Source organism: Anolis sagrei, chromosome 5 (genome assembly GCF_037176765.1).
Source record: "Anolis sagrei isolate rAnoSag1 chromosome 5, rAnoSag1.mat, whole genome shotgun sequence".
Taxonomy (NCBI): Eukaryota; Metazoa; Chordata; class Lepidosauria; order Squamata; family Dactyloidae; genus Anolis; species Anolis sagrei.
In genome coordinates, this window is record NC_090025.1 from 163153764 (window position 1) to 163170681 (window position 16918).

Genomic DNA, 16918 nt, shown 5'->3' on the forward strand with positions numbered 1-16918 from the left:
CATCTTACAGCAATTAAAACAGATAAAATCTGAGCCAATCTGAGGCACATCAACTGCCTGAACCTGCAACCTTTGACAACGCCCAAGAACGATGGTCCCAGCTAGATCTGCCTTGTCTTGCCTCCAGCTCTAACGGCAAATATTAGGGTTTAATCCTCCTCCAGATTCAACCACAGAATCTATTTCCAGGACCAAGAAATTGAATGTGAAATCTCCCCCTCAAGAATAGGAAGTGTGTTTTCTCCTCTATCAGTGAGGAACTACAAGCTTTTTCCCAGCAGAAAAAAATGGGGAAAAGGGGAAAATCCCATTTGTGATTATAGAAAGATGACAAATAGTCGGGAATCGAAGGATGAGTGCTATAAATGATGCAAAAGGACATATCCTAGTGTTGGATGCTGCCCAGATTCTTAAGCTGCCAAATACAGTGATTGTTCCTCAAAGAGGAGAAAGGGGTATCATTGTACACAGACTCTCTTGACTGATGTAAGCCTTTCCATCTGGAAACTCTGAGTCATTAGTCAAGGTCAAGGGCAGTTAAGGGCAAGCCAAATAAGATGCTTTTGTAGACAATATTGATGGAATACTACGTATCCCCCCACCCACCCCCCAATCACCCTCTCGCATTAAGACTCTGGCTTCATTTCAGAGAACTGTTCAGTCCTCATAAGGCTTGGGGGCTTTGATGCCCATTTCTTTGAATGCTTTAGTCTTTGTTTATCCCCTTCTCATTTCACCTTTGCCCTCAAGGAACTCAGAGTAATCAACATGGCATTTTCCATTCTTTATCCTTATAGAAGCTCAGTGTTAAGCAGAGAGGAAGTGAACCCATTTAGACTATACAATTATAGTGCTATGATTCCACTTTAAGTGTCATGGTTATGTCCTGGAGTTGGAAGTTTTGGGTGAGCCGTTTTTAATTCCCAGTCAGAGTTCTCGTGTTTCCAGTGCCGGATTTACCAAGCACAGGGCCCCATTGCCTGGGGGGGGGGGGGGCATTTTTCTGCCCCGCAAAACAATACGTTTACAATTGACTTTGCTTATGTTGTACAATTCTAAATTTGAAAGCATTTCGGAGCAATTCCAGACATATAGAGTTGATAGTATATGGACCTCATCACATTGAGGTCCTGAAACTGGGGGAAAGTGGGTGCATCTGTAGGGCGGCGGGCAGCATGGGAACCTCTCATCCCACCACCCATATCACCTTGTTCCCCATCCCATGGGGCGGGGGGGGGGGGGGAGCATCACTTCCTATCAAATTAGCAGTTCTCAAAGGTTGTAGGGGTTTCCTCATAGGACACTTCCAGCACAGGACTCTGTCCAGGGCCTATGTTTGAATGGGTAAGAAAACCCATGTGATGAAGTCGGTAGAACTACACAAAACAGGCAGTGTAGACCTACCAGGCCTACCCCATTCAGGCCCAATTAAGGAGCCTCGTATCTTAACTAGCACAGGGCCTCGTTAGTCCTAAATCCGGCACTGTCTCAGACTATCAGTCCCTGATTCCACTGGATGGAACCAAGGTGGTTGAAGAGAAACAGCTTTTTGATTGTACAGTATGAATAGACCAAGTGAAGTCAAATTTGGCCATGGCAGTCCATGCTCTGGTTACATTCTGTATAGACTACTGCAATGAGCTCTACATGGAGTTGCCTGTGAAGACTGTTAAGAAGCTTCAAGTGATCCAATGGCCAGCAGTCAAATTACTCACTGGAGCGAGGTACAGGGAGCATACAACCCCCCTGTTAGGCCAGATCCACCGGCTGCCAGCCTGTTACCAAGCCCTAAAGAATTCTGGCCCAATTTACCTGTCTGAGCATATCTCCTGTATGAACCATCTCAGAGATTAAGATCATCCGAGGAGGACCTGCTCTCGGTTCCACCTTCCTCGCCAGCACGATTGGTGGAGACAATACACACTCCTCGGCCATGGAACTCCCTCCCCAACAAAATTAAATCAATGCCCTCCCTCCTGGACTTCAAAAGAAAAGTAAAACTTGGCTATGAGACCAAACCCTTGGGCAATAAGCAATACAAGGAATCAATTGCAATAGATATGATATTTGGAACGGCTTGAATTACAATTATTGGATTATGTGATTTTAATGCTTACATTGATATGTTTTAATTCCATATTTTTAATGTTAAATGATGTCATGTTTTATGATTTAATTGAAAATTGTATGTTATTATTGTTATGTTAGGTTTCTGTATGTGAGGCATTAAATTTTGCCATAATTATGTTAGAAATCACTTTGAATCTCCCGCTGGGGTGAGAAAAGCAGTATACAAGTGAAGTAAATAAATAAATAAAGAAATAATGATTGCTCCTAAACTATCAAATGCTAAGCACTCATTTGAACTGTGCTCTACTTACTGCATGTCGAAGGGTGTAGAATTAATGCCATTTGACACCACTTTAATTGCCATTACTCAATATTAGGCAATCATGGGATTTAGTTCTACACTGTTTTTAGCCTTATGTACCAAAGAATGCTGGTGCCTTACCAAACTACAACTTCCAGGGTTCCATGGTTGTTATAGTGGTGTTAAACTCCATTAATTCTGTGGTATAGATGCACCCAGGACTGGACCTTGTTTTTACTGTGCCTGTGCTACTCAATGCTCATGGATCAGTGACAGTTTGCCTGCTAGTCCACAGTGAGTTTCCATAACATAAATGGAACATAAATGGACGGTAAATGGAACATAGGAATGGCACAAGGATTATGAGAACGGATCTGATTTCAACTGAGGCGTTATGTCTGTTTTGTTGATCTGTCTTGTTGATTGTTAACTGTTGTGGATTGATGCTGTTGATCCTGTTTGTTGCATTGTTATGTTTTAATTGCACTGACACTGGTTGATAATTGTACCATGTAAACCGCATTGAGTTGCCTGTTAAGGGCTGAAAAATGCAGTATAGAAATAAAGCAAATAAATAAATAAATAAATAAACATTATAAATTGGAAATAATTTGGTGCTGGTCACTGGCACACTAGAGAAAAATACTTGGGGAACACCGCACTATACAACACTGACTTGGTGCAATATTTCCGCATTTTCCCAGCAGTGAAATGGGAGGCATTATTGAATTCTTCAGTTCAAAAGGAGAGAGACTTGAGCAATAGTTAGTCTTCTAAATGTTGAGGGACTCTAACTCTGGTGAGGCAGAACAGCAACATCTGGAAGGCCACAGCTCCCTCTCTCCCTCTTTAAAGGTTCACGCTAGCACTTTAAAAAGAGCCCAGAAACAATTATAGCCTTGACCTGCGACTTCATAATGTTTTTCTTCACTTCTCCTTCCTACAAAAGCCTATTATCCTAGAAAGTTTCTTCTCCCTTTCCAAGAGCTGCTAAGTATTACACAGACTGAAAACAGAGCTTCTCCGTGTCTTAAAAGACTAAGACATTTATTGTGTGCATGGTTGTTTTTAATAAAGTGAGCTTTAGTCCACTAAATCCATTGATCTTTAAGGTGCCATGAGTCTCTTTGTTGTGTTTTCCCACAAATAAATGAACTACCCCTCTGGATATTTCTACTAAATGGGGCTACCTCTCTGAATATCACTACTAGCTACTTATTCAAAAAGCGTATGCCAGGTGCACAATCATACAATCTTCCAGATTTTGTCAGATTATAAAACCCAGCAGCTTCATCTGACAATCCCAAAGGGCAGGAATTCTGGGAGTTGGAAGACCACAAGATTCCTATGCCTTTCATACCATATACTTAAATACCTATCTATACACATAATAATACGTATGTATGTATATGTGGTGGAGGTGTCCACTGGCACAAACAGGCTCCTGTCTTCACAAACAGCTTTAACCCACAGTGCTGAGGAGCCACCAAAAGCACTCCCTCCAAGAACATGTCAGGTTGTAGCGGGAGCCATGAACATGTCTCCCAACCCCTGCCAATGCCCTTCCCAAACACCATAACATCCACCACCCAAGTGAAGGCTTTCATTTGAGGACAATTTCACCCTAGATTTTCTGTTTATCCTCCAGAATGGACATCCAAGGGTTCCTTTCTCTCTCCATGGGTGTGGACTTAGCATGGCCCTGGCCACTGCCTCTCCCATAACCATATCCTACCATTTCCTATGGGACACAGCAAGTAGGAATTCAGACCCAAAATAGCCAACTGTAGATACAGGCCTGGTTTCGGGGTGAATGACCTTGGACCTGGGAGTTGTAGTTCACCCTTACACTGAACCCAACCAACAATGGATCTGGACCAAACTTGGCACACAGACCCAAGATGACCAACTGTATATAGAGGTGGGGTTTGGGGGTGACTGTCCTTGGATTTGCAAGTTGTAGTTCACCCTTATCCAGAGAGCACTGAACGCAGCCGACATCAGATCTGAACCAAACCTGGCACACAGACCCAACATGGCCAACTTTGAATACTGCTGGGGTTTAGGGTAAATGACCTATGATTAAGGGAACTGCAGTTCACCCACATCCTTATACATTTTCTAATGGGAGCATTAATTAAAAAAACAACAATACTGATTTTTTCTAAGAAATAAAGCTACAAATTACTGAACTGATATTACCTAACACCCCAAAACAAACAGTGCCTTTTTCAAATAATTTGTGCACCACCGGGTCTCCAAGTTAGTAATTTGATAAAAGAACAGACAATAATAACCAAGCATGCCAGCACATTATATGAGTCCTGTAAAAAAAAATCACAACTCAAAACATTTTTCTAAAATCCTAAAAAAGTGGGGGGTTTTTTAAAGGTATTATGCCAAATTACCTTCAGGTGAGTCTGGGATATCACTGCTTGTAGCTTTCAGAGAAAGCTGGCATCTTCTGTTTGGACTATTGAGAATCATGGAAGTTATCATCTTAACACACTTAAAGGCTGCTGACTGTTGGAAGGACAGCCTAGAGCAGGCATGGCTGAGGAGGAAAAGGAAGGGGCCTGAGGCTGTTAGGAATTGTGGGAGTTGAAGTCCAAAACACCTGGAGGGACAAAGTTTGCCCATGCCTGCCCTAGAGAATGCTTAGAATAGGGATAGGCAATTGAGAGTCTTCCAGATATTGACTGCAATCTACAGTAGAGTCTCACTTATCTAACATAAACAGGACAGCAGAATGTTGGATAAGCTCAAACGTTGGATAATAAGGAGGGATTAAGGAAAAGCCTATTAAACATCCAATAAAGCACCAAAACATAATGTTTTACTACAAATCAACAGAAAAAGCAGTTCAATACGCAGTAACATTCTATAGTACTTATACTGTATTTACAAATTTAGCACCAAAATATTGCAATGTATTGAAACAGTTATGGATCCGGGAGGGAGGCAGACTGTGTTGAATAATACAGAACATTGGATAAGCAAAGGTTGGATAAGCAAGACTCTACTGTATTTCCTTTATCATATGGGAGCTGTAGGCCAAGAAATGAAGAGCACAGTTGCCCAGCACAAACCTAAACTCTTTCAACTTTGAACAGTGTAACCACCACCCCCAGCACGTGATTCTCTTATTATAAATCAGTTGACCTTAGACTAGTGGGTCCCCAGATGCTTTGGCCTACAACTCACAGAAATCCCAGTCTGTTTACCAGCTGTTAAGATTTCTGGGAGTTGAAGGCCAAAACATTTGGGGACCCGCAGGTTGAGGATCACTGCTTTAGACTGAAGTCCAAAAGTTCCTGATCTACTCCACTGTGTCTGGAGAGACTACCATGCTAGCATCAGTATGGTATTAAGGGTTGAGCAAGGACAGTTTTTCCAAGCTGCACCATGCCTGATGAATGATTCCAAAGTACACCTTACTTATTCCTCTCATTATGACCTTAAAGGTAAGTTAGATAAAACTGGCACGTCCTGGCACACATATACTTATGAACACAATTACTCCCTCCTACCTGCTCTCTATGCTGAAATGAGCCTGTACCCATGCTCTGTGACAGTATCGGTTTGCTACCACTTTAACTGTCATGGCTTAATCTATGCAAATCATGAAATTTGTATTTTAAAGATGTAGTTAGAACCCTCTGTTAGAGAGCTTTTGTGCAGTTGTTTTTAATCTTTAGTCTTCTGGATTTTTGGACTCCAGATCCCTGACCATTGGTCAAACTGGCTAGGAGGTGAAGTCCAAAGACAGAAAACCACTGCTCTAATGCACTCCCAAGGTACTCTATAAAGCCTTCAAGGTACAGTCTTTGTTCTCAGAGTGTTTTGGAAAGCTCTCTGTCTTCTTGGAAACAGTGGCTCATTTTCCTCAGCAGATAATTCTAAATTACAAATCCTGGGATTTTATAGCAGGGAGCCATGACCGTTAAAGTGGCACCAAACTGATATGACTGTGTAATGCAAGTGCACCTCAATTTTCTTTTGCCTTTGTGCTCAGCATTAGCAGTATGAGGAGAGAAAAGAACTGGAAATGGGCAATTACAGTCAATATATTACGAACGTAAACTGGGAGATGTTCTGAACCAGAGCTATAAGGCAAGCCTAATTGCCAGACAATATCCCTTGTTCCTGATTAGCATTCCTTGCACATCCTGGCACTACGGTAGTGAAGCTGTACCAGCCTTTATCAGCACCACTATCGCCACCACCTCATCCTTTTCAAATCCATTGCCCATTCTGACTGGCTCAGCATTTTCAACAATATACAAAGACTCTGTTTCAGAGCAAACCATCCGATTTCAAGCCTTGGCAAATGTTAGTCATGCAGCCCTCCCAGAATGCTTGGCCCACTGCTCCCATTCATTTTAATCAGCCCCTTATGGAGGGGAATGTTCCTGGTGGATGCTATCGTCTGGCATGTGCCCACTATCTTCCCACTCTACCCTCTGTGCCTTCTGCCTTTGTTTGCTTTACCTGGCATCCAATGTGAAACTGCGAAGAGAGGCAGCCAGGGGCCTTTCACTTTCTGAACACAATTCTTAGGGACCCTTTGAAGAGAGAACCTAGTGAACAATAATAACTCAAGGAGAATTATAGCCCTGTGTATAATTTCATTCCTTGATTGGTGTATCAGCAGCACATAGCTATGTGGGTGAGAGGACATCAACAGGTTATGCAAGTACTCATTACATGCCCATATCTTGAGTATATATGTTTATTTGTGCCTTCAAACCACCTGCTGATACGGTAATCTCGTAGATGTCATTAGGTTTTCTTAGGCAAGGAATACTCTGAGGTGGTTTTGTGAGTTCCTTCTTCTAAAACAGTGTTTCCCAAATGTTGATCTTCCATGTGTTGGACTTGGCTCCCAAACTTCTGGATTGTTTGCAAAGTTATCTGGTTATTCTAGGAGTTGAGTCTGAAATAACTTTTTTTGTGTGCAAGTCAGGAGTGACTTGAGAAACTGCAAGTCACTTCTGGTGTGACAAAATTGGCCGTCTGTAAAGATGTTGCCCAGGGGATACCTGGATGTTTTGATGTTTTCCCATCTTTGCGGGAGGTTTCTCTCATGTCCCCGCATGGGGAGCTAGATCTGACGGAAGGAACTCATTCGCACTCTTCCCGGATTCAAATGTCTGAGCTGTTGGTCTTCAGTCCTGCCAGCACTTTGGTTTAACCCATTGCACCAGGGGGGCTCCTATATGACTGAGTGACACCTGGCCATGTAGAATGGAAAGGGTCTTGGAGTCTTAGTCGACCTGCAAGCCAAACGTGGGCCTGCAGTGTGATGCAGCACCCAATATGGCCAATGCAATTCTAGGTTGCACTGGGGGCTCCTTCTGAAATAACTGGAGGAGTAAATTTTAGGAAGCACTGCCCTAAACATACAGCAGAAGATAACATACAGCAGATGACATTTGTTTGAGGTCTCCCATCCAAGTACTAACCAGGAATGACCTTCCTTAGCTTCCAAGAAGAGATGGCACCTGGTTTATTCAAATGTTTATTCATCCGTTCTGTTACTACATCCACTTCCTTTAGGACTAAAAATGTGTTGGAAGAATAGCTGGTATACTAGAGCTGGACGATGTGCAACCCTTTAAATACTGTTTGTCTGCAACTCCCCTCAGCCCTGAACAGCTGATATAGGGAAGGAAGGACGAGAGTTGCAGCCCAACAAATGGAATGAGGAAACACACTCCCCATTCCTAGTACATAGGGTATAACCTACAAAAACAATGGCCAAGCAAGAAACAAAGCTTGGAAAAGGTTATTTTTAAATGGCACAACACCCAAAATTATCTGAGTACAATAAATGTATTTTATTCCACTCCCAGAATACCCTAGCTAACGTGGACAGTTGCAGTTCCTTACAGGAGCATGAAAATAATACCTTCCCAGGTTCAAGCAAGGAAGGGAGCAATGCCTTTAATTGCCACATGATGGGATAGCAGAGTCAGATGGTGGAAGAAGTAAGCCTTACTTATTCTGGCTCTTACAACACTTCTACCACTATAAACATACATGGTGCAACTGAGGAAGACTTGCAGGTTGTAACTAAAACTTGTGTGAATAAGCCTTCACACACCAAATTTGGCTTTTCCTCCCAGTTCCTGTTTTTAAAACCTCCAAGAAAGGAAGTTCCTGAAGCAGCCTCTTTGCCACTGCTATTTTGAGGGTTGCCAATTTTTCTGTCCTTTAATAGATGTGTAGCAAACAGAAATTCAGCAGGTGAAACATCTTCCAGCACAGAGATGCAGAAATTGGGAGTGAGGAAGCTCCACAATTTGCAGCTTTCCCGTAGCCATAGAAGATGGAGGAGCCTTGCAAAAGTTGACAACCATAAGTCAATTGCCATATGTATAATGGCATAAAATGTAAACACAAGCAGAGGTGGGGTAGCCTAACATGTACAATTATCATATGAACTTTGAACACAGAGAGATTATTCATTTCCCAAGTGTAATGATTGCACCAACTGATTTCTAAGCTTATAAAATAAAATTAGACCTCCCATTTTTCCTCCCCAAAACCCAGGGCACTCTACTCTTTCTGACATTTTACATAAGGAAGAGGCCATCGCATGTCCACAAAGCAGCCAAAAGTGCTCTAGGGAGATCATGGCATTTCACGCAGGCATCACAGACCCAAAGAAACATGATTGTATTAGAAGCACTTGCTTGAACAACACTGATCTGGAAGCAAAGGCCTTCTCAGCTGAGCTGAGCAAAGTTCCTTCATTGCAGCTGGCCATTTATACTCCACATCCAGTTAGATCTAGGATTCCACAACAAGGGATGTAGCTATATGACAGGCACACCTGAATCTGATGCCCCATCTCTACTGCAAACCCGCCTTCAATAGAAAGGTCCTGAAGCTAATTTGGAGCTTTGCCATGACCTGTGATAATCTCAGGCTCCTTTCCAAGTTTACTGTGTACAAGACTTCACTGCAGAGACTCAAGGAGTCTCAAAGGGCAATGTAAGAAAGACCTGGAATTTTCTCAGTGCATGAAACTCTTACTTTTCAGAGGGGATCACACCTCCCAGAACCCCCTAGCCATCAGGAACTCAGGGAATTATAACCCAAGCATAACCTTTTCCACCCTCAAAAAGTCACTGAAGGGTGTCATTTCTCTAGATCTAGTTTATTTTCTCATCCAGTGAATGTGAGGCAGATTATCCAACTGTTATTTTTGTTTTTAGAATTGGAATTACTCTGGAGATGTTGCTTGGATGTATTTTTCTTCTCTTGCTCCACTCAGGCAACCACCAACTACCAAACCTTCAGAGATCTAAAAGTGATATAAGAGAGAGCTACCTGCACATTCATTTTGTCCTCATTTCGTAATGGTTACTGGATCAAATAAGTCTTTTAGATTTAGTAAACAATAAAACCTGTTTGACCAAATACCAATGGGATAGGAAAACTATATATCTTTACCTGTAGGCAAGCAACCCTATGGTGTCGCTATGGGACAAGCAAGAATAGGAAAATCTTCACTAGGTAAATTTCTACTTGTCACAAAGTGATAAAAGGTTTGGGATTGCTGCTTTAAGAAAGGTGCCCACTCAGGTTGGCGACTTCTTTGTGGACTTCAGATCTGCTCCTAATTTTTTTTTGTATGGGCCCTATATGAGGAACAGAGCTTGGAAACACTACTTTTGGACAACACCTTGATTCTCACAGCTAGCAGTGACATTAGGGTAGGGAAATGCAGAGAAATTGCCTGAGGTTTATTTTTCAAAATATGGGAAAGATAGCAGGAGCAGTGTGCTGAATAAAAAAAATATGATGTACGGTTTGAATGCAACTTTATGAAAGGTGTATGGATGGAACCTAATTTGGCTGAAGACACCATTCTAATTTATTTAATACCTGCTTGCTGGGCTGTAGTTAAAAGTTGGTAATGAGAACTGAAATGGTTGACCTGCCATAGTAAACTGTGATAAGAACTGTGACAGTGATAAGATAAATGTTTACATCTGTCAACATTTGCTGACCAGAAACTGGATTAACTCTAAAGGAAATGATCTTTGTTTACAATAGTCAAAGACTAATGCTCTTTCAAGTCAAACCTAGAACACAATGGTTCGTTACCTGAAGACAAACATATATGTCGGGAGAAGACTCAAGATAATTTCAACTGGTAAGTAATTTACATCTTTGAAACAACGTCAGCAGAAACATTGTTTTATAATAGACCTTATTACAATCCAAAACTTGTGGCAGACCAGGAGTCTGGCTCACCTGCCATGCTCTGTACCAGGGATTCTTAACCTGTGGGCCACGGATCACCTATGGGCCGCAAGGATGAAAATCTAGTCCACGAGCCTCCTTCCTCTTTATTTATTTTATTTTATTTTATTTTATTTATACCTGCTCCTTTTGTGCCGCCTGCCACTCCTTTCCTGTCACTGACCATGGCATATGATCTGTATTAGAAACTAGAGCTGATGTGGTCTATCTAATGCAATTTTCTGAATCACCACCCCAAACCGAATTTAAAGTTGACTAAAAACTAATTCGTAACCCTTTTGGTACTAAAGTTGCAGAGGGGTCCCTGGTCAAAGTGGTCCCTGGTCAAAAAAAGGTTGGGAACCACTGCTCTGGTCCATGAGAAGGACAGAGATTGTGTATGCCTCCTTTTCTCAAGGGAAGAGGAAGGAGTGTGATTTTGGAGTCTTGGATTTTGTGCAGGTAGTCAGTTTCTGCTGTAGTGAAAACACAGATTTGATCCTTGCCATTGTGCTTAGGGAAAGGATGAGTTTTGGCATTATGAAAGTTTTGGAACTATGTGTTGGCAGATTTGCAAGGAAGCAGTCTGTCCGAAGAGATGTTCTTCATGGAGGAAAAATTGTGATGGATGCATGTATATGTGGATGAATACTGAGGAAAAATGGAACCCCCCATTGTTTGTTTGTCAGCCAATATAACTGTAAATTGTTTGTAAAGCCAGTGTAGTTACATAGAATCTGTATGTCTGTATGTCTTATGCTGTTCTTTGTCTAAACATTGTTCTACAGAAGTTGTGATACCATTTCTCTTACTGGAAAATTGCAATAAAAAGAACCTATGTTTGAAAGTTTTTGAGAAGTTATTCATAACAGCAGCAGGGACAGGCAACATGGATTGAGTGTTAAGGGAAAGACACGGGAATTTGTTTGAGAATTTCAGCTTCTTGATGCTCCAAGTTTTGTTGTACAAAGTGGTACAGTTTTTGCATGACTCAGTTTCTGCTTCTGAGCATGCATGTGGGTAGGTTATGTTGGGATTTTGAAAGACGAATCCATCCCCTCCCTTCTCCCCAGTGAGTGTGGGTACATGTGGGGGAACTATAAGGCTACTCAACCTCCTGGAGATGAGGTTTCTTGGTGCACCATGTAGCATTTGCGGAAGATTAAAGTCTGATTCACACTTGCACTTATTCACTCAAGTCAGTCATCCCCAGATAACCACACTTTCAAGCAAAGGCAGGCTTGAGCGAATGAGTCAGTTCAAATCAAACACCGCAGATAAAAACTTTAAACTCACTGAAGGTTCCAACCCGAAGGTGATACTTTTGCAGTTCGTGTATTCACCTCCCAAGTCATCAAGGCTAGACTGATGTGAGATACATCTCTATGTAAACTCGCCCAGAGGTAGAGTTAAACCAGTTCCATCATAATTCAACTAAACCCCAAACACATTTGAAAAGCCACTAATACATAGTTGCAACATCGCTTCCACAACGCAGAAATAATAAGGCTGGCCTACATTTCACAACCATTTTAAAGATTACAGGCATAACATATTTAATTTGCTCTGATCATTAAAAAGCTCTATATCAGGCATGGGGAAACTTTGGCCCTCTGGGTGTTTTGGACTTCAACTCCCACAATTCCTAACAGCCTCAGGCCACTAACAGCCTCAGGCCCCTCAGAAAGGGCCTGAGGCTGTTAGGAATTGTGGGAGTTGAAGTCCAAAACACTCGGAGGGCCAAAGTTTCCCCATGCCTACTCTGTATCCTTGCTGATAATGAAACAGTTAGTTTCACCTATAATTTAAGTTTGGAGCATTGCATCCCTGTCAAGTTTCTGCAGGTCTCCTTAAGGCACTGAGAGGCATTGACTAAAATTATCTCAATGGGTATCCCCCAAAACCTTGAGGAAACAAAGTGAAGGAGGCAGCCCTGCTTTTCTAGTCTTCCCTTCCTCCTTGCTTGCTCTCTGCTCTCTTATTTGGTCTCTGTTGCTGTTATTGCCGTGTGCCTTGAAGTAATTTCTGACCTATGGCAACCCTAAGGCATCATATCATAGGGGTTTCTTGGCAGAAGAGGCTTTCTGTTGCCTTCCGCTGAGGCTGAATACTGTCTAAATGCAGGTCTGCAGCTGCAGCGCTAGCTCTCCTACTCGGCACCATAACACCTTTACTGTGTTCATGCAGACAGTCACATATCCCAGGGATGGAGCTGAAGGAGGTGGTTAGTGCCACCCCTGCGAGAGATGGATGGCTCAATCGAGCAAAGCTGGCCGGTGGTGTTACATTACCACTGGAAAGAAAATAGCACAACTCTGGCTCCTAAAATCTGATTTGATCAGTGTATTTTCAAAAATCTGGATATTCAAACAAAGGGTGGAGGGCAGAAGGGGCCACCTTCTTATTTGTGTGCATTTCAGACCAAGGCTGGGGTTCAAAAGCAGCTCCTCGCCTTTTACCCTCTTTACTGCCTAGATAATACTGCAGGCTTGGCACCAATGCACCAAAGATACCCTCCTGGCATGGAGGTCGGGTAACAGATGGGCTGTGGCTGCAGTGCTTCTGCTTGTAGGTAGGCAGCCTTGGCAGGAGGTAGATGTTTGTATCTCTTTTTTTGTGGGAAAATAGAGGGAATACATCACCCACCCTTTTGAAATGGGAGTGATGGGGCCTTCCCTTGGGGATGGAGGAACATCTTTGGCTCCATCCAGGTGCTCCCTTCCCCCCCCCCCAATACTATTCATACAAGTGCACCTCCCAACAAAGGATTCCCCCAGGCAGCAAGAAACCAGACCTTGAAGCTGCAAAGCTATTTAATGCTAAGCAAGGCGGTCAATTGCAACATTGAATAGCCTTGCAAGACAAGGCTAATCAAAGTGGTGGAGGCTACTCCTTTGGAGGCTTTTAAAGAGAGGCTGGATGGTCATCTGTCGGGGTGGGGGGAAGGGTGCTTTGAATGCAATTTTCCTGCATCTTGGCAGGGGGTTGGACTGGATGGCCCATGAGGTCTCTTCCAACTCAGTGATTCTATGATTCTAACATTCACACCTGCCTCAAACAGACAAAGAGTTCTTTCTCCCACCCTGGACATTCCACAGATATATAAACTCCCCTTGTCCTAGTTTCTGATAGACCTCACAACGTCTGAGGATGCCGGCCATAGATGCAGGAGAAACGTCAGGAGAGAATGCTTCTGGAACATGGCCATACAGCTTGGAAAACTCATAGCAACGCAGGTGGGTTGCTTCTCCCTGGCTGCTGCTGAGCACGAGAAGCCACTTGGATTCAATCCCTTCTTCTCCCTGAGCTCCTGAACTACATAAGCAGTTGCTGTTGCAGCGGCTGCAGGCAGGGTCCTTGGCATTGCCTTTCTTCAACACACACACTTAATGCTGCCCAAGCCTCCAAGGGAAGTCAGAGTGAAGAGATAAGTCAATATGGAGATGTTCTTGTTGACGGAAGGGGTGGTGTGGTGCCTGGTCCTAGCTGGGGCTGCTAAAGCTTGTTTGTAGGGTTGGGGGGATAGAGGAGGAAGGATGCTCTGCCCTCCTCTAATCCCCCACTGGTCAGTCCGTGTCCCTGGAGGACCAGGCACCACATCACCCCTTCTGTCTGGAGGAACATCTCCAGATGCACTTGTCTCTCCACTCTGACTTCCCTTTAAGACTTGGGCAGGCAGCATCAACTGTGTGTGTGTGTGTGTATTGAAGAAAGGCAATGCCAAGGACCCTGCTTGCAGCGATGTGGTTCAGGGGCTCCAGGGACAAGTGCATCTGGAGATGTTCCTCCTGACTGAAGGGTTGATGTGGTGCCTTGTCCTAGCTGGGGCTGCTAAAGCTTGCTTGTAGGGTTGGGGGGATAGAGGAGGAAGGATGCTTTCCCCTCCTCTAATCCCCAATTGGTCAGTCTGTGTCCCTGGAAGATCAAGCACTACATCACCCCTTCAGTCAGGAGGAACATCTCCAGGTGCACTTGTCTCTCCACTCTGACTTCCCTTTGAGATTTGTGTGTGTATTGAAGAAAGGCAATGCCAAGGACCCTGCTTGCAGCGATGTGGTTCAGGAGCTCCAGGGACAGGGATTGACCAATGGGGGGTTAGAGGAAGGTTGAGCATCCTTCTTGCTCTATCCTTCCAACCCTACAAACAAGCTTTAGCAGCCCCAGCTAGGACCAGGCACCACATCACCCCTTCAGTCAGGAGGAACATCTCCAGGTGCACTTGGCTCTCCACTTTGACTTCCCTTTGAGACTTGGGAAGGCAGCATCAACTGTGTGTGTTGAGGAGAAGCAATGCCAAGGACCCTCTATCCCCCCCAACCCTATAAACAAGCTTTAGCAACCTCAGCTTGGACCAGGCACCACATCACCTCTTCTGTCAGGAGGAACATCTCCAGATGCACTTGTCTGTCCACTGTGACTTCCCTTTGAGACTTGGGCAGGAAACATCAACTGTGTCTGTCTGTGTGTGTGTGTGTGTGTGTTAAAGAAAGACAATGCCAAGGACCGTCTTATCCCCCCAACCCTACAAACAAGCTTTAGCAGCCCCAACTAGGACCAGGCACCACATCACCCCTTCAGTCAGGAGGAACATCTTCAGATGCACTTGTCTCCCCACTTTGACTTCCCTTTGAGACTTAGGCAGACAGCATCAACTGTGTGTGTGTGTGTTGAAGAAAGGCAATGCTTGCAGCGATGTGGTTGAGGAGCTCCAGGGACCGGGATTGACCAATGGGGGATTAGAGGAGGGTTGAGCATCCTTCCTGTTCTATCCTCCCAGCCCTACAAACAAGCTGGAGCAGCCCCAGCCTTCAAACAATTCCCCAACCAACATCCCCTTCTCCCTCCCGGTAGGCAAAGAGCATCAATCTAATACAAAGAGGGTTGGAGGGAGAGCCTGAGGATGGAGAAAGGGGGTACCAAAGGAGGGAGAGGATGGGGGGGGGGTGGAAATCCGAGACAAAAGGGAAGATGGATGGAGAGATGGGGAAAGATGGGAGCAGGAGGGCGAGGGAAAGGAAAAAGCAGGCAGGGCCGGAGATGCCATCCTTGGGGGTCTATTGAGGAAGGTGTGGGGAGGCTTCTCCCACTCACTCACTCACTCACTCACCCATGGCTCGTCGCCTTTCAGCAGCAGCAGCGTCGTCGGCGTCGCCGGCTCCTCTGCCTCCTGGGCCCGCGGTGAGGCGATGCTGGGATCCGGAGCAGCCACAGCAGCGGCATCGTCTCGCCCCATCCCGGCTCCCTGCAGCCTGGGCCGCCCCCCGGCATGGCTCAGCCCGGGAGAAGAACCCTCCGCCCCCGACGCTTCGCCCCCACAAGCAGCAGCAGCAGCAGAATACCCTCCTCCTCCTCCTCCTCCTCCTCCTCCTCCCTCCTCTTCCTCCTCCTCTGCAGGGGAGGGAGGGGGCGAGCCAGCAGCCCACCAAGCCGGGTGCGGATCTGATGCGGGAGAGCAGAGAAAATGCGGAGGAAAGAGAGAGAAAGAGAGAATGAGATTGGCGAGGCGGCCCTGGGAAGCCAGGAGAAATAGGGACTGGCGAGAGGAGGGGCGAGAGGGAAGCGAGAGGAGAGGGAGGGGAGGGGAAGGGAGGGGGGAATCGCCTCTCTCTCCTCTCTCCCCCCTCCCTCTCCCCAAAGGAGAATCAAACACTAATATTTCTGATAATAACGCGAGCAAGGCTCCTCCTCCTCCTCCTCCTCCTCCTCCTCCAAGCCTTGCGGCAGGCAAAAGGAAAGAGCCAGATGCTCAGAGAGAGCAGGTTGGGAGGACCGGCGGCCTCTCCATGTCCTCACCCCACTGCTTCGGGCCTTGGGTCAGTCTCGGGGTTCCCCTTTCTCCCTCCAAAAGATCTCCCCCTCCCCCTCCTCCAAAGCCTCCCTCCCGCCTCCTTTGGGTTAAAAATATCCCTTCCACCCCCAGACGCAGAGGCAGAGGCAGCGACAACAACAAAAGTGGAGGGATGGAGGAGAGGGAGACGGAGGGAGAGGGAGAGCAAGCCGGGAAGGAGGGTATTTGTATGTGTGTGTGTATGAGTCTCTCTCTCTCTCTCTCTCTCTCTGGGAGGGGGTGAGCTCCCCCTGGAGCAATGGGTTAAACTCTTATGCCCACAGGACTGAAGACTGACAGGTCAGAGGTTTAAATCCGGGGACAGCGCGGATGAGCTCCCTCTGTCAGCTCCAGCTTCCCATGCGGGGACATGAGAGAAGCCTCCCACAAGGATGGTTTGTTTTATTTTTGTCCTGTCAGGAGCCAAGCCGCTTCTAATGGCCCTCTGCAAGGACGTTACCCAG

The 16918-nt window shown here is 45.1% G+C and overlaps 1 protein-coding gene across 2 annotated transcripts in view; it reads right to left on the reverse strand.

Annotated features, from left to right (window-relative positions):
- MGAT3 (beta-1,4-mannosyl-glycoprotein 4-beta-N-acetylglucosaminyltransferase) overlaps positions 1-16310 on the reverse strand; it is a 72640-nt gene extending 56330 nt beyond the window's left edge. The window contains exon 1 of one of the 2 annotated variants that reach the window (XM_060777081.2): positions 15735-16310. The gene's annotated coding sequence lies outside the window, so the exon portion shown is untranslated. The remainder of the gene's footprint in view (positions 1-15734) is intronic. The other variant, XM_060777079.2, reaches the window with a different exon arrangement.
- Between the last annotated feature and the right edge of the window lie 608 nt (positions 16311-16918).